The sequence below is a fragment of the Sorex fumeus genome, unplaced genomic scaffold (genome assembly GCF_029834395.1).
Source record: "Sorex fumeus unplaced genomic scaffold, SorFum_2.1 ptg000063l, whole genome shotgun sequence".
Taxonomy (NCBI): domain Eukaryota; kingdom Metazoa; phylum Chordata; class Mammalia; order Eulipotyphla; family Soricidae; genus Sorex; species Sorex fumeus.
Window position 1 is genome coordinate 30811574 of NW_026606120.1, and position 18482 is coordinate 30830055.

General features: G+C 40.7%; 1 non-coding gene across 1 annotated transcript; it reads left to right on the top strand.

Annotated features, from left to right (window-relative positions):
- Nucleotides 1-18085: 18085 nt before the first annotated feature.
- Nucleotides 18086-18188, top strand: LOC130036246 (U6 spliceosomal RNA). Its single transcript, XR_008794299.1, has one exon. It is a non-coding gene; the product is annotated as a U6 spliceosomal RNA (small nuclear RNA).
- The last annotated feature ends 294 nt before the right edge of the window (nucleotides 18189-18482 follow it).

Here is an 18482-nt window from a genome sequence, read left to right on the forward strand (position 1 = left end):
ATTCTCGGAAAAGAACAGAACCTCAACCTCCTGGGGACAATCCAGGTGCCCACCAGGGCTGAGAATGGGCACTAGAATTCCTATTGAAAGCTCTCTGACTTGGTGCCTAATGTATAGATATTTCCAGGCAAGGAGCAGCAGCCAAGAACTGAAGGGTTTAAGGAGGGAGGCCAGTGTATCCTCTAAGTACTGGTTCAACAGTTTCCTTTCAGGTGTGCAGAGTCACTTTTCCCTGGCAGAACCAATAGCAGGACAACAACATCATGTTGTTCTGAACACTAATAGTTTCTAGCTGCTGTAGAAAATAAACTGGGAAATGGGTTCCAGACTGTGTTTTCCCTCCCCTCTCAGCATGGAAAGGAGCAAAGGACCAGAAATAAGAGCACCATGACAGTTGGAACAGTGGGAGGTGAGCTTTGCCATGCCGCCAGTGTCGTGAGTGACCCCATCACCCCTATCCCTGAGGTTTGGCTTTCCATAATCAAGGGGTCCAGCAGTAGGACATCCTCAGGTAACATCCCTGGGAAAACTTGTCGAATGTAGGCTAAACCTAGACACCTCTTAATTCCGTTCAAAGAGCACTACAAGGAAGATGGCTGCTTCCAGGTGTGCCTGGAGTGGACCTGCAATGCCTGGTCTAAGGGGTGGGACCTCCAGGTCAGAATGGGAACACAATCCCTAGTGTGTGAAGATTCACCTGAGGCATAGTCCCTACTACTTCTTTCCCATTGGGCAGTTTGAAGCCTTGGGGATGCAATGGATTAGCATCACTTTGAAATGACAAAATAGAGCTACTATGAACCATAGAGAGAGTGTCAGGGACCATGTGGCCTGGTACACTGACACTGAGGCTCTACAGAATCAGATTCTTCATGTCTGCCTGGAGGTATTGATGATCTCTTTGTTGTTCTTCCCCAATCCTCAGCATCTAGAGACCGCCTGCAAGAACGGAATGAAACGCGAAACCCAATCTACCTTTTACACAGGTAAGAAACTTCCCCCATGTCCTCCCAGAGCCTCAAGTTTGACTCAGGTGGGGAAGTCAAGGAAACAAAGCATAGATAAAGCCTGGGTGGTGGGAGGGTGTGGAGGGAAAAACACTTGGAGCTTTGTGAAGTCACCACAGGGGCAGTCCAGGGACTCCTGGGTTGCAGGTGGGTACCAGGAGTCCATCCCTTTCTGGGCTACTCGACACTGCAGACTGCAGCTTGTGTCTTCTGTCCCCTGCAGCAACCTGCGGAAGGGTCCTGACAAAACTGAATACCGACAGCTTTTGTATGAAAGTTCAAGAACTAAGCATACGAGAGAACACCTGATAAAATACCATGAAAATGGTGAAAGCTCCCAGCTCTGTGGTCAACATAACAACACAACCCCTTTCAGAACCCACCTGCAAAATGATTATAACAATGATAAAAGTACTCAGCTCTGGGATCAAAACATCAACACAGGCCCTGCAGGAGCTGACATGAGTGGGAACCATCAGGACGCCAGAGCAGGGACAGCAGATGCTGCTCCTGCTGTTCCTCTCTCAGATGTCTCCAATCCAGGGGACCTGCCACTTCTGACCTCTACCCAGTCATCAGAATGTCAAGCTCAGTCTGAACTGGGCTCTCTATCAAATGATCCTTCGACTAAGTATTTTGGAAAGTCCCTCCTCCCAGCACTATCTCTTCTGGAGTTCCTAATTTGGCTGCTGTCACAACTATTGTGGCTCTGGGCAAGTACCTTCTATAGTTTCATTGCAGTAACAGCAAGGTACAAGTCCTCACAGAAGCCTAAGGCTCAATCAGGGAATGCTCAGCATGACACCACCATCCACTTACCCCTGGGAAATATCAAGGACAAAGAACATCTGTTGTTCAAGAAATACTCTTCTCCCAAGAATGGTCACATTATACAAACTCACTGGTCAGTTTGTATATTGTGGGAACACTTAGAAAACATATTGCAAACTCACTTAACAAAAAAGAAGAATCAAATCAAAAATGGCTTGTTTCCTGTGCGTGTGCGTCGGTCCTGGGTCACAGTCCTCTGCAACTACAATGCACCTGTGAAAACCAGAAACATACCACCATTCAAGGGTAGGAGGGTCCATCAGGCCCACCAGAGAGAGCAAGTGAAAACTACATCTGCCATCATGCCTGGGAGTCCCCTCACTGTCCGTTCACCTGAGCGTGAGGAAACCACAAAGGCCCTGGGAAGGACCACAACTGAGGTCTACCAACACCCCTCCAAGGCACTAGGGACTGAGAAGGGGAGCAGGATGTCTTCTCAGACCATTCCATCCAGAGTTCAGGCAAGACCCTGGCAGGGAGAGAGAGGCTTGAGTGTCAGAAGAGGCAACCATCAGGGATCTCTAAGTTTCATAAGTGAACCAAAGGAGAGTGCAGGTCCAGCTCCAGCAGACCATGCCCAGAAGGTAGCTGTACTGCAAAAGAACTTAGAAAACAAGTCGTTAAGGGGCAAAAAGGCCATGAATGAGGTGGATATGGAAGAGGCCACCACTGTGATGGTCACCACGGAGAACACAAAACAAGTCAAGAGTAAGAATGGCCCAGCTTGGGATGTCCTCTTGGGCCCTAGTGTTAAGGCCAGGTCCCAGACCGCTGATCTGAATCTGACTCCTTTTAGTTCAACGTTCAAAAACGTCACTGCACAAGATCCAAACGAGCCGTATCTAGCAACAAAGGTTGCTAATCAATTTAAACTCAAAGCAAATGGAGACTCAGATTCACAGTGCCAGGCCGTCAAACTGATCCCTAAAGAACCTCACACTGAAGTGCTCCTTCAAGACATTGCAACAGGTATGCTGACCCAAGACACTTGCAACAAAGTGCTCCTTCAAGACTCACAGACGGATGTGCCCCTTGCTGCGAACATCTTGGCTTGTCAGAGGGCACAGTCTGATCCCCCAGAGAAACAACGTAGGGGAAACATTATCCAACGGTTTTTGGACTACATATTTCATGGCAAAAGAAGCCAGAAGAAGCAGGAGCCCAGTATACAAAAAGGTGAGAACCAAGATAACTCAGGAAGCCAAAAACCTAAACCAACAGACACACAGAGCGATGTTTCTATTGTAGTGAGAGAAGACAACACTACTCACATGGATAAGAAAAGTAAGACTATTCCAACTAGGCTAACAGAAACTCTTTTTACCTCACTTTATGTGAAGAAAGACTCTGCAACATTTGAGAGAACAATATGGAAAAGCGAGGTTATGGAGAAGGGTGAGTCAACTGTTTGTGAGAGGGATGTGGCTATGTTCGATAAAAGGAATGATGACAGAAGGGCCCAGGCAGATTCAAAGACAGAGTTTCCACAGTGGAAGGATTCCCCAACCAGTAAGAAGAGCTCCACTCTTCTGATGGGGCAGAGAGAAGACATATTCAGGAGGAAATCCAGCCAGCTCATGCCAGAAAATGAGCCTGAAATAATGGGAGGTCACATGAGAGAGAGGATGGGGCACTCTCCGCATTATCTGAACTTCAGTAAGACGGGGCAAGGATCGAAATATCTAGGTAAAAACATCAGTTCCGCATCAGTCATTTCTCAGAGCCAAGTTTCAATCCAAAGCAGGCAGATTGAGAACAAAGAGATGCTTGCGGCACACAAAATCACAACAGTTGTGGAACAAATATTAGTGGATAAATTGGGACTTCAACACAGAGTGAGTGCCTCAGGGGCAAACCTGCAGAATCAAAAACTTCAGGCCCCTCCAGGCACCAGTTCCTCTAGTCAAAGGAACCTCACCTACCTAGAACAAAAGCATTTGAGAAGAGATATGCCCTATTATGAGCGGATTCCTTCTCTGACACAAATAACTGATCAACTACAAAACAAATCGGATATGTGGTCCTACCACCCTATGTGGTAGGATCCACAGCTGGACACAACCAGCAAATTTTCAGGGATTCTGAAACTTCTGACCAGTCTCCAAATCTCTCAATCGTCTATGTCAAAAAAAATATGACTTGGTCCACAAGATCATCATCCTCATGCATTGCCCAAGGCAAAAATACTTCACCAGGAAGCCATTTAGTATGTTCAGGGAAAGCAGTATATTCCTACATTAATACATATTGCTTGTTCTAACAGTTGTCCCACAACTAAAATAAACTTGGTTTCTTGTGTTTAGCTTTGTTTCGCTTTTGAGAGTTGGTAGCCTTTGTCTTTTCCTTCCCAGCCATCTTTTTTTGACTCCTAAATGTCTCAGATCCCGGGGAGATGCTGATATCAGTAAACCAACCTCATCCTACTCCATCACAGCACCTTCACACTGTCCTTACCTAAACAAAGGATGGCAAGAGTACTTGTCACCCTGAGCAAAAGTCAAAAGAACCCTCCAGAAAATAGTCCATCTTTCCTCAGGCTCTATTATGAACTTCTCTGCCTCTAAGAGTTTTTTTTATATGACATACCCCAGATGCTCCAAAATTATGAGGTAGTTGTACTTGTTACACAAGCAGACCCAGTGGCCTAAAGGCCAGAGCTGGAACAATCTGACTCCACTTCACTAGAAAGAAAAGATGACCTGGGCTGCTGAGGGCACTTTACACCTATTAATGAATGAGATAATGAGTGTGTGTGTGTGTGTGTGTGTAAAAGAGTGTGTGTGTGTGTGTGTCTCTGTAAGGGCATGAAGCGTTGGAAGCTGGGAGGATCTAGGTGCTTTGTCCATTCACCCTGGAGGAATGACCAAATCTGGAGAATGGAGGCAGACCGCGACTGGGTGCTGTCAGAAGGTGTGGTGGGACAGTATTGGCCTCGTGACATGGGTGCCCGAAAATGTGAAAAAATTAAACTCAGTTTTGACCTATTGTGACATAGGGAAGATATTTTAGCATTCCACTGGCTCAGCTTGGTTCTCAAATGCTTCTCCCTGTCCATGTACAGAACTCAGACCAGATGAGCTATCCTAGCTCTTCATGAAGACCCACAAGAAAAACCTTCAATCAGAGATTATTGATGCCTGTTTCATGGTTCCTTTAGCAAGATAACATAACTATGAGGAGCAATTATGCAATCTCATATTCCTGTAATTCTCACAACCCCAAGAGTGACTCCCTGGGAACAGGTGACTCAAAGATCAAACTGTGGTTCAATGTTGATCTTGCTTGGCTCTCAGTTTCTCCACCCCAGTGTTAGAAGAATCCCTGATGGTATTTGTTACAAACAGGCGAGAAGTGAAGGGACAGACCAGGATGACCCACAGAACATGTTGTCTGGCGCAGATTTTCTCTGCTCAGCTGTCCAAAGACAACACAGGGAGGCAGGAGCTATCTTCTGCAAACAAATCCCATAGAGATTCCCAATTCAGACTCACAGAGCCACAGAGATTTCTGACTGAGAACCATGACGGTTACCCATACAGACCTCCCCCACAGTGACCTCAGCTGCACATAGGCCTCTGAGTCCCACAAAGAGCTTGAAGACAGACACTGCAGAGCCCTCCCGCAAGAGCCTCATACAGAGACTTCCAAGAACAAAGATTTCAGCACACATCTACACAGTCCACACACTGGCTTCCCAATGCACTACAAAAACCACAAAGACATCCCAGAGCACCTCAATGCAAAGGCCCAGGGGCACTCAACAGTCACTGGTGAGAGGACTGAGTGGCTCTGGGTCACTTAGTAAACTGATAATGCAGTAGTATCACTATGCCCCTGGATAAAATGTTTATAATTTTGTTTTTATGACAGTATCATTCTTTCTTTTAAAAACTTAGTTTTAAGTGTAAATCCACCAATTTATTTCTTCATGGGTTTTTATTACTGGAGTTCTAACCCGTGTTTTAAAGAATCACAAACTTGGCAAATAAATTTTTTTGCCATTACCTAATGAGGAAAAATATTTTATGCAAATTTATTATCTAGTCATGGGCTAGAGTGGGTAGGGAATTTGCCTTGCATGCAGCCAACTCGGGTTCAATTCCTCCGTCCCTCTCAGAGAGCCTGGCAAGCTACCAAGAGTATCTCGCCCACATGGCAGAGCCTGGCAAGCTCCCCGTGGTGTATTTGATATGCCCAAAACAGTAACAAGTCTCACAATGGAGACATTACTGGTGCCCGCTCGAGCAAATAGATGAATGGATCAACAGTGCTATTATTATCTAGTCAAATGCCATCAGGATTCACTTTTTGCATACTTATTTTGGGAGGGACAAGTCCCTACATTCAAAATAATTACTTTTTAAAATAAAAAATTTGAAGGAAAAGGATTGCTAATTCACACAACTATAGAAATCTCTGAAGTCAATTCAATATTTTACACAATAGAGTGTGCTTGCTTGTAAGATTTGCCCTATTTTAAATGAAACAAAAAACCACATTCTCAAACATAAAATTTTATCACAAAGACATTTCTGATATTTCAATTCATTCTATGACAAATTTCTTTTTAATATTGTCACTGTCCTCCCATTGTTCATCAATTTGCTCAAGTGGGTACAGTACCGTCTCCATTGTGAGACTTGTTGTTACTGTGTTTGACATATCGAATACATCATGGGTAGCTTGACAGGCTTTGCCATGCAGGCGAGATACTCTCAGTAGCTTGCTGGGCTCTCCGAGAGGGGCAGAGGAATTGATCCCACGTCAGTTGGGTCCGCCGTGTACAAGTCAAATGACCTACCACTGTGCTATGTTATTCTTCTTATATTACTTTTTCCTTAATTTGAAAAAGAAAATAATTTCAATGGCATTATACATGTCAGCCATAAAACAACAAAATCCTAATGTTCATTTATTTAGAAGAATTTAGAAAAATTCTTATTTTAAATAATTCTAACAAATGTTTCCCAAATCTCAAAAAGACTTTATTTTATGCTCAATATGGTTGTACAGAAAAGATAGTTCACTTAAAATAGTTTTGCAATCTTAGAAAACACTTTGTTTAATCAGTGCTTGAATACTTGGTCATTTTTTATTTAGTTATGTGAGAAGTAGCAGTGTAACACTGTTACTGTCACTGTCACTGTCCTACCGTTGTTCATCGATTTGCTTGAGCAGGCCCAGTAACGTCTCCATTTTTGAGACTTTGTTGTTACTGTGTTTGGCATATTGAATACGTCACAGGGAGCTTGCCAGGCTTTGCCATGTGGGCGAGATACTCTCGGTAGCTTGCCAGGCTCTCTGAGAGGGATGGAGAAATCGAACTCGGATCAGCCATGTTGGCCACTTGCAAGGCAAACACCCTACCCACTGTGCTATCGCTACAGTCCAGTGTAACACATTCATCACGGTCATGGTCCTCCCGTTGTTCATCGATTTGCTCGAGCAGGCCCAATAACGTCTCCATTGGAGACTTTGTTGTTACTGTGTTTGGCATATCAAATACATCACGGGTAGCTTGCCAGGCTCTGCCATGCAGGCGAGATACTCTCGGTAGCTTGCTGGGCTCTCCGAGAGGGGCGGAGGAATTGAACTCGAGTCGGCCATGTTGGCTGCGTGCAAGGCAAATGCCCTACCACTGTGCTAAAGCAATTCTTGGGAAAAAGATGGGAAACGTCACCTTCTTCAACTTCAAATTCTACTACAAAGTGGTAATGATTAAAACAGCATGGTACTAGAACAAAGGCAGAACCACAGACCAATAGAAAAGGGTTGAATATCCTTACACACACCCTCAACTATATGATCATCTAGTCTTTTATAAGGGAGCAAGAAATGTGAAATGGAGCAAAGAAAGACTCTAACACATGGTGCTGGCAAAACTGGACAGCTACATGCAAAAAAATGATGAACTCTAACAGCATGCACAAAATGGATTTAAGATCTCAACATCAGACCAGAATCCATAAGGTACATTGAATAAAAGGTTGGCAAAACACTCCCCGATATTGAAGCTAAGGATATCTTCAAAGATAACATGTCACTGACCAAGCAAGTGGAAACAGAGATAAACAAATGGGACTATTTAAACTAAGAAGTTTCTGCACCTCAAAAGAAACAGTGATCTCAGAGGCACACATCCCAATCTCGGAACCCAGGGACTTCTGGCAGTAATCCCTCTAGGTTTATTACTAAAATATTAGAAATCAAAATTCGCATGGACGCTATATTGGCCACACAACATCATATGCTCTTCATAATGAACATTAGAAAACAAATTTTCTAATGATGTCTTTGTGGCAGGTCTGAATGTTGGGGAAAATTCCAAATAACAATGGTGGGGGTCTTTTGTCATAAGATTGAATGTGATCAATGGAGAGAGAGAGAGAGAGAGAGAGAGAGAGAGAGAGAAAGTAAAGTGGAAATCTGCCACACAGGTGAGGGGTGCGTGGGAGGGGGGGTATACTGGGGTTCTTGGTGGTGGAAAATGTGCACTGGTGAAGGGACAGCTGTTTGATCATTATATGACTGACCGAGACTTGAAGTGAAAGACTTTGTTACTGTTCTCATGATGATACAACAAATAAATAAAAAATAAGTAAAAAAAAATTTAAAAAAAAGAAACAGTGAGCAGAATACAAAGACAGTCTACAGAATGGGAAAGGATATTCACCCAATACCCATCTGATAAGAGGTTGATATCAAGGATAAACAAGTCACTGGTTGAACTGGGAACATTGGTAGTGGAGAACGGACACTGGAGGAGGGATGGGTACTTGATCATTGTATGACTGAAATGTAAACACGAAAGTTTGTAAGTTTGTAACTGTACCTCACGGTGGTCACGGTCACGGGCCTCCCATTGTTCATCGATTTTGCTCAAGCGGGCCCAGTAACGTCTCCATCATGAGACTTGTTGTTACTGTGTTTGGCATATCGAATACGTCACGGGTAGCTTGCCAGTATCTGCCATGCGGGCGAGATACTCTTGGTAGCTTGCCGGGCTCTCCGAGATGGGCGAAGGAATCGAACTCGGGTCGACCATGTTGGCCGCTTGTAAGGCAAACGCCCTACCGCTGTGCTATTGCTCCAGCCCATACCTCATGGTGATTCATTAAAAATAAATAAATAAAAACATATTCAAAATAATGTCTTAAAATATGAGGTTTTTTAAATCACATAAAAATAAAGATAAAAATGTAGACTTTCTGTAGCACACATGTTGTTAAAAGGAAGCTCTTCTGGTGTTGTGTGTGGATTTGGAATAATGTATGCATGAAGCCATCATTCAAAGACTGTAACTCAAACACTTCAGTAGCGATTAAAATACATGTATTTAATCACCACTTAATGATGAAGAGAAAGAAAAAAATCAAATAATGGATTTTAAAAGAGCTCAAAGATATAAAATGATTTTCAAATATAAAACAGTAACATGATTACTTAAAGGGTCAATTAAAAATATTAACCTCATAGTGCAACTTTCCCTATTAGGTTCCTTCTTTAAAATCTCATCTATCAGAACTCCCAGTAGTCAGTGTTTATCCTCAGCTACTCTGTAGCAGGAAATTCACTAACCTGGGATTCTTTGCTAGAACACCCTCCCTTAGGGCCACAGCTTAAATGATCTAGTCATTCTATACTCACTGCCTCTTCCACTTCTCATTAATTAGTCCCTATCTTGGTCCTCATCTCTTCAAGACTGCCTGAGCTCTTTTTCATTTTCTTCTATTCTCCATGAAAAAGTCACCTCACATGTGTGAATCGGGCAGTCATTGCTTTCTGATGTTTGCCTGACGTGAGCCCCCTGAGCCTTCAAAAATCTTCATTAGCTCCTACAGGACCACTTGGATCCAGTCTAATGAGAGCCCCAGACCTGTTGGGGGGAAAGGAAAAGAAAAAGGTAAGGAAGATCAGACATGCAGAGGCATAATCACTAGCTAATTTGTAGTCAAGGAATGGTTTCGATTAACTAAGGGTGGAGGAGGATGAAGAAGTCCCCTACAAGGAGCATGACAACTTGGTTGATGGTACTGAGAACTTTGGGGGTGGTTAGGTGTTGTAACTCTACAACAAAACTGTAGATGTTAGCACTATTGTAATGCTTCAGTAACAGCATTTTAGATGAAATGTTAACATATTTATAAGCATATATCTATGCTTTGGACTATTTTATTTCTATCAGTCACTGCTTCATCAACTTCTTGTGCAAGTGACCCATCTGTAACATGTATGTTTTTTTTCTCCAATCCATCCCTGATAGTTTTCTGTCCTCTTTTTTTTAAATTGAATCATTGTGAGATACAATGTTCATCATGATTGGCTTTCAGTCATACAATGTTCCAACACCTGTCCCTTCGCCAAGTATTTTTCCCACTACCAAGTCCCTAGTTTCCCTCCCACCACACTTTCTCCTCACTCTCCCCACCCCTTTTGGGCATTATGATTTACAATACTGAACATGGTTTACAATACCAAAAGGTTGTCATGAATATCCCTCAACCTACTCTCAGCACTCAGTTCTTGTCCAGAGTGATCATTTCCAATTATTATTGTCATAGTGGTCCCTTCTCTATCCTAACTGCCCTCCCACTGCCCTTTTACTTGTGGCAAACTTCCATCTGTGGACCAGTTCTCTTGGTCCTTATGTCTACTTTGGTGGTGACAGATGTGCAGTAATTTTTGCCGGTAAAAACCATTAGAGACAGCACTATTGTGACCATTTCACATAAATAACAATACAATATTTTAAAAAACTTTAAAAATAACTATGGTCTGTTGAGAGAACAGAATGGTTCACTTAAAAACTAACAAAATCTATTCCTGTAAATCCTTTTCTCAGTTATCCTTACTAGGAAAGAAACTGTTATAAATTCATGAATGAATTACTGTGACACTATCTAAATAAAGTTATTCAGGTAATCAAATCAGAGTACACCTGTACACACACACACACACACACACACACACACACACACACACATCTAGGTCGTTTCCCGGCTGGCCCAAGTTATGCTCATACCTAAGGAGGGAGGTGCTCTCAGTAACCAAAAGCACTCACAAGAACGGAGTGCAACCTGGTGAGGGCGATCATTGTACCATGCCCTTTCAGATCTGCACTTCTTACCCTTATTCAGGTGTTGAATTTCTGTCAACAGGTAATTGGTATTTCTCTTGGTCTTTCATTTTACTAAAAGAAGCAGAAGGAAAAGGATGATATCATTAAGTGCTCAGTACTAGGAAAGAGCCTGTAATTGGTCACACAGAACTGCAATGTGGGGCAGTAAAAATCCTCAGGCAACCGAAGTTTAATTTAAACATCCGAAAGGCTAGAGATTTGACAATTGCTTAATAATCATTTCACAGGGAGCCAAAATATAAGAAATATATATAAACACACAGCATATATTGCTATATATATGTATATAACTATTATACTATTTTTCGCCTGATTTTTGAATATGCTTGTGAGAAAATCTGTGAAAGAAGAAGCAATGAGCATATTTTAAAACCACTTGATTGTAGTTTGATATCTCTTCCCATTATATTGCTCACATATTAAGAAGTGTCTTTCACTTTTCAAATAACTGGATCTTTTATAACATATATATTAAACAAATCGACTCTTTGCAATAACTGAATTGTGAATTCATTTATTAAGTTAAGCAAATATGCTTTCAGCATGAAAAACATGAGCACAGTCCTCAAGATTCACATTTATTCTCATATCTCATTTTAGTATATTTATTTAGAAAAAATATGATATCTCTGCTTTCATTCTGTAATGAATTTTCTATTTTCTCACTTTCGTTCTACAGTATTAAACCATCTTTTCCACACAGGTATATTAATCAATCAACTTTCTGTATTTGTATACTTATTGACTCATCATTCACATTATTAGAGTTTGTCTTACTGTTCTTATAATGGAAGAAAAACTCCACTAATCAGCAAACTAAATAGGGAGAGGTCTTTTTAAAAAGCACTTATTGCATGAATTAATACACCAATGAGAAATCATGCCGCTCCAGTGAACATGACCTATATTAAAAAAAGCTGAAAATAACTAGACTAAACAGGGATGTAGTATAAAGTTCTTTGACTATTAGTGAAAACTTTTATCCCCATCTTATGAGCCATCCTGGACTGTGACTGACACTTTTGCTACTGTAACCAAGCTGGACTTCATAAAGTCCATTTTTCATTGGTTATTTCTTAGGCCAACCCTTTTTCATCCTTGATGCAAAAATATGCAAAATAAAAGACAAATATAAAATGAATAAAATGGTAAATAAAATAAACTTAAGATATAAAAAAGATACACAAATATAAACAGAGGATTAAAGAGTCATGAAAGATATCAGCAGATGAAGAATAATAACCTAGACCTATGAACAAATATAGAGCAGGACTTTTACATATCTTTTAGGAACTTAAATAGCTCCCTAGATTTAAGACACGTTGGGCAGGAGTTCCTACATTCAGATCATGGAGGTGGAGAATTTTAATCAGATCTTTGCAGAAAATACAATTTTCCTGACTTAAAAACAACCACTGTTCAAAATCTTCTATTCTTGGGAGATCACTTAAATATTAGTGGAACTGAAGCATCAAATGCAATACATTGTCTGTATGTACTAACAGTTTCATGAAATCATTTTGTGTATTACAGCAAGAGCTGGAGTGATAGGGGCTGGAATGATAGCACAGTGGTAGGACGTTTGCTTTGCACGTGGAGGGCCTGGCTGAGCAGGGTTCAATTCCTCCGTCCCTCTCGGAGAGCCTGGCAAGCTACCAAGAGTATCTCATCTGCACAGCAAAGTTTGGCAAGCTACCCATGACGTATTCAATATGCCAAACACAGTAACAACGAGTCTCACAATGGAGACGTTACTGGGTCCACTCGAGCAAATCGATGAACAACGGGAGGACAGTGCTACAGTGCTACAGCACGAGCATCGACTCCTTTGGCTCGAACCCCTTAGTAGTTGTATGTTCACCACTTCTAATCCCTGCAAGCTCTGGGATGGGCAACTGAGAAATCGAGAGTAAAATCAAACTAAAGACTTTTGGACCCCAAAGAAGGTTTACCACATAGTGTGTTTAACTTTACTACGTTCTTCCTTTTCTAAAAAAATTCATCCAGAATGTACCTAGTATAAATTAAAACCAAATTCAAGAAAGAGGAAAACAAGACCAAAAAATGTAACTTGTAATTCATGGTTAGGTCTAAAATTTAGTCAACAAAGAATAATCCAGACACAAAATAATGTCACTATTAGAACCGATGTGGAAGGAACAGAGTTTTTGAGCAAACTCAAGTAGAATAATAGGAAACCACTGTATTTTCAACAAATCCAAAGCCACAGGATCTTTACAAAGTTAGCAGTGCTCATACAAGAGCAGCCTTCTCCCTAACAAACAAACCTACCAAGTGGGGGAGGAAAGGAGGGGACAGAGAAGGAAATAAGAATAATCTACAGAGGCTTTGTTAGACTCAATTATGATTTTTTTTAGTGCATGCAATATAAAAGTTTTAACTTGTGATACATAGCCCACAGTCACTGCCCTATGGACTCAACCACCAGCGCTGCTCAAAAGTAAATTAAATTAGATTCAAAATTAAATCTCAGAAGAGATGTGAACCACCCCACTAAAATTCATGGGTACATGGGTCTCTGGGCTGAAAACTCTGGAGTGCCCTCAGGAGGGGAGTAGGCTGAGTCCTTACCCTGCCAAAGTCCTAATAGCCGCACCCACACCCGACATCTACTGCCATCACTATAGCCCAACTCCACTGTTTCACACTAATCTCTGCAGAGACACCAGACTACAAAAATTCCAGGTACATCTGATAACTCCAGGGTCTTCTCAAAGTGGGATCAGGCAGCTCCCTATACTTCTGGAAGCCACACCCACAACCTACAGCCACCATCATGTCAGCCCAATTCTACAGATTCTGAAGTTTCTGGATACACAGCCACAAACACAGCCATGGGGCACCTCTAAATTTTACAATGCTGACATCCCATTTAAAGCACACCAAATTAGATGGGAAAGTAACAGAGAAGCCATCTGCATAAACAAAATCAATGACACAGAAGTCCCAACTAGCAACAAAGCAGTTTAGTAAACCTTCAGAAAATGACTTAACAATCCCACTGTGAGATACAACAATTTTCACTAATTTTCTTTTATTTAAGTATTTTTGATAATTCCATCAGCCGTTTAGTGGTAACAAACAATATAGAATAAATTATTTTATATCTGCTAAGGCTTAAGGGATGGTTAGGAAAACGGAACATTGGTGGAGGGAAGATCATTCTGGTTGTGGGATTGGTGCTGGAACATTGAATATCCATAACTTCTATATTACAAACAACTGTGTAAACCACAGTGTTTAAAGAAAGTAAAAAAGAAAAATTGCCATAAAATAAATAAATAAATAAATAAATGCTATACATACAATGAAGGGCTATGTTGGAATTTTTACAGTGATGATATGAAGGCGGTGTTATAAATATATACATGTATATTCCTAGTGTAAAGTTTCCTGTATGTTAATAATCAAAATAGTAAATTGGAGCACAGTACTTGAAAAAGTGTCGTGGGAATTAAAAATAAGTAAGTGTGAACAGATGGCAATTAAGAAAACATCAAGACAAACAGAAACAAATCTATGTTCTGGGGGAAAAAACTTACTAAGAAGTGCAGGCAATGGGTCCCTAGGTGTTAAGAACCAATTTGGTTACAGTTTCTAGGCTTTTTCTAGCCTAGACATACTACATAACATCTCTGTATTGAAGGCATGAATGGGTTAGTACATATTTGATACATATTTAACTAGAAGAGTAGCTAGAAGCATCCAAAATGCACACATAAATGCATTTCATGAGTATTTACACACAACAGGAAATACATGTAGATAGATATCCTCTAATGCCTGTCCATCATGGGCACACAATTTTTTTCTGTGTATTACTAAATACAAAATGGAGTCAGTTTATAAATACTGTCATAATTTCAACCCTCAGTCAAAATCTTAGACTTGATAATAACATGAACCAAAGAACATTTAGAAATTACAAAGCCAGTTAATTTTCTAATTCGATGCTTTCACTACATATTTTAAACTTGTATCTCTATTAATGCTGTGTATATTTCATAGCGCCATTTTCTGTTACATCTTTCTGAAAATAGAATATTAACATAACTTTAAGTAGGTATTGTCAGAGAAGAAATCCTGAAACTCAGTTGTTAGTACAGGCATTCATTTTTTATATATTTAAAAGTCATACCAGGGTTAATTAATTGACAAATTAATAAGGAAGTGAAACTGAGGGGTTATGTACCTTCCTGAGGTGTCCTGCAGTGGCTTGTAATCCTTCATCCTACAGAATAAGGGAGTTCTCTCTTTACTCACACTGGCATCAACATTCCAGAGGGTGCCCACATTGAAAAAGAAAAATTTGGGAAACCCTTGGGCTAAAAGTCTTCACTTCTGGTCCTCCTGAAGATCAAGGAGCTGTTTGTGTGAGACCAACTGTCACTGCTGAGCTAGAAGGGCCCCAGTCTCAGGATTCCGAGCATCATTCCTGTCCAATTGGCAGTTAGAGAGGATTCAACTATGAACAATTATATGAAGGGCTGAGGGATGCCCAAGAGTAATAAATCAGCCTGTAGAGAAGAGAAAATCTTTCTCTGGACAGTGAAGTGGGTTATTAGGGAACTTCTCTAGGAGTGATTGGAGAAGACCTTCTGGTGATAATCTCATAAAACTTTGTCTTTGCATTATGAACACTGATACAAGTGAATATATGTAGTATATATGGATACTTGTGCCTATATACGAATACACAGTTGGAAAAGCACATTCTAATATACATATAATATAAATTGTGCTGGAGCGATAGCACAGTGGGTAGGGCGTTTGCCTAGCACGCAGCCAACCCCTGGCCAACCCCGGTTCAATTCCCTCCCGCGTCTCGGAGAGCCTGGCAAGCTACCAAGAGTATCACGCCTGCATGGCAGAGCCTGGCAAGCTCCCCGTGGCATATTTGATATGCCAGAAACAGTAACAACAAGTCTCAGAATAGAGACGTTACTGGTGCCCACTCGAGCAAAACAATGAACAACGGGAGGACGGTGCTACAGTGCTACAGTGCTAATATAAGTTATGAAAAATATATGGCTTTTTTTCTGCTTTGCTGAGACATATCCTATGGTAGCCTTTAATTTTGATACAATTTCCAGTTTTCAGAATAGCATAAGATAGCACAGGGTTAGAGAGACATCACAGAGATTAAGGTATTTGCCTTAATACAACCACCAAAGTTTTAACCCTGGTTGTCACATGGTCTCCCATAGAAGCAACCCCAGAGCACAGAGCTGGGTATTATCTGGGTATAAGCCCACCTAGCTGTGCCCCACATAAAAGTGCACAATTTTTGCACATTTTTATCAAAATGATCATTTTATGTATGCTTCCTCATTTACTTATACTATTCTCTCTCTTTCCCTTTCCCTCCCCCTTTCCACATATATATAAATATATATAATATACTATATTCTGTTACCTAAGTATTCAAGAACGACATCACTTCCTATATAATGGGAAAACAAGGATAAATACCTATAATCAAATACAGAAACACTACTATGAAATAAGTCCATGTTATAATTTTGTTAATTTTCCAGTGACATCCTTCATAATTAGTCTTTTACAAATTCAGCATATGATCCACGGTGTGCACATATGATTAGTCCACTGTGAATCTTAGGGCTGCTCCTTTATAAGCAATTTCCTTCTTTGATCTTGCTGCTTTCAGTGTTCTACCTCTATCTATGGTTTCTGTCATTCTGATTAGAATATGTCTTGAGGTATTTTTATTTGGACTTCTTTTAGCTGGTACCATTTGGGCCTCCTGAATTTGAGTACTCTTCAGCTCTGGTAACTTCTCAAAAATGATAGCTTTGATGGTTGCTTATTTATCATGATTTTTTTCCTGCCCCTCTGGAACTCCAATTGTTCTCAACATCATTACAATTTTCCCTTGTCATCTGTAGGTTTATTTTGAGAGTCTTTTCCATTTTCTGCTGTCTGGAGATTCTCTGTACCTCGTCTTGGCATTCACTGATTCTACCCTCAGCAGCTATTATTCTATTGGTGAGGCCTTCCAGTAAGTTTTTTGTTTCATCTACCATGTTGTTCAGGACTGTGATTTCTGCTTTTATTTTCAGATAAATTCCTCCAGGCCCTAGGACAGTAGTGGGATATAGTGAACAAACTCAATGAAGTGAGTGAGTCACCAAGAATTCGTTACCCAGCCAGACTCTCATCCAGTTTTGAAGGAACCATACACAATTTCACAAATAAAGAACAACTCAGAAACTTCATGGACACAAAACCATTGTTACAAGAGGAACTAAATGGACTACTTTAAGATAAGAAAAGTCTCACAAATACACCAACTGCTATCACAATAATCTTTCTCAATTTCAATGGATTAAATATACCAATCAAGAAGCACAGAGTGCAGGATGGATTAGAAAATTGAACGCAACATTCTGATGCATACAAGAAACATATCTGAACTATCAAATCAAATACACACTCAAATTCAAAGGCTGGGAAACAATTTTTCAACCAAACAAACCCCACACCAAAGCCAGGGTATCTGTACTGGTAAAAGAATGCATAGACCAGGCTGAAGGTTATAAGAGAGAGTGAATGTCATTTCTTAATCATCAAGGATCGGTATACCAGGAAGAACTCACACTCCTAAATGTCACTGTCACTGTCCTCCCATTGTTCATCAATTTGCTCGAGTGGGCCCAGTAACGACCCCATTATGACACTTGTTACTGTGTTTGGCTTATCGAATATGTCACGGATAGCTTTCCAGGCTTTGCCATGCGGGCGAGATACTCTAGGTAGCTTGCCAGGCTCTCCGAGAGGGGTGAATGAATCAAACCTGGGTCAGCCGACCGGGCCACATGCAAGGCAAATGCCCTGCCTGACATGCATCAAATGAGAGACCAGCAAAATACTTGAAACAACTGCTAATAGACTTGAAGAAAGACATTGAGAGCAACATATTAGTTGAAAACTTCAACACTGTTTTGTCACCTCTCAATAGATCAACCAGACTAAACCTCAGCAAGAAGACAGTATATTTGAGGGAAGAAATGTAAGAGGGGGTTAGTAGATATATACAGAACTTTTCATCCTCAAAAAGCTGAATACAGTGCTCGCTTCAGCAGCACATATACTAAAATTGGAATGATACAGAGAAGATTAGCATGGCCCCTGCACAAGGATGACAAATTCATGAAGCATTCCATATTTTTATTCTTGGCGTATCAATAACCAAGCTGTTCTATAAAAGTAGCTAACTCAAGGGTCCTTTGACTGTTATGTCGAAAACAATGTTTTATACTTCAACAAGAAACCCATAAAAAATAAATAACTATCAACCAATTATAGTTGGAAACCAGAAAAAAAAAAGCTGAATACACATTATACTCCAGTGCAAATGGGACATTCTCCAAGATAGAACACATACTGGAGCACAAGACATACCTCCATAAAATTAAGAGGGTAGAAACTATATCTACTATCTTTTCAGACCATTGATGCACTGA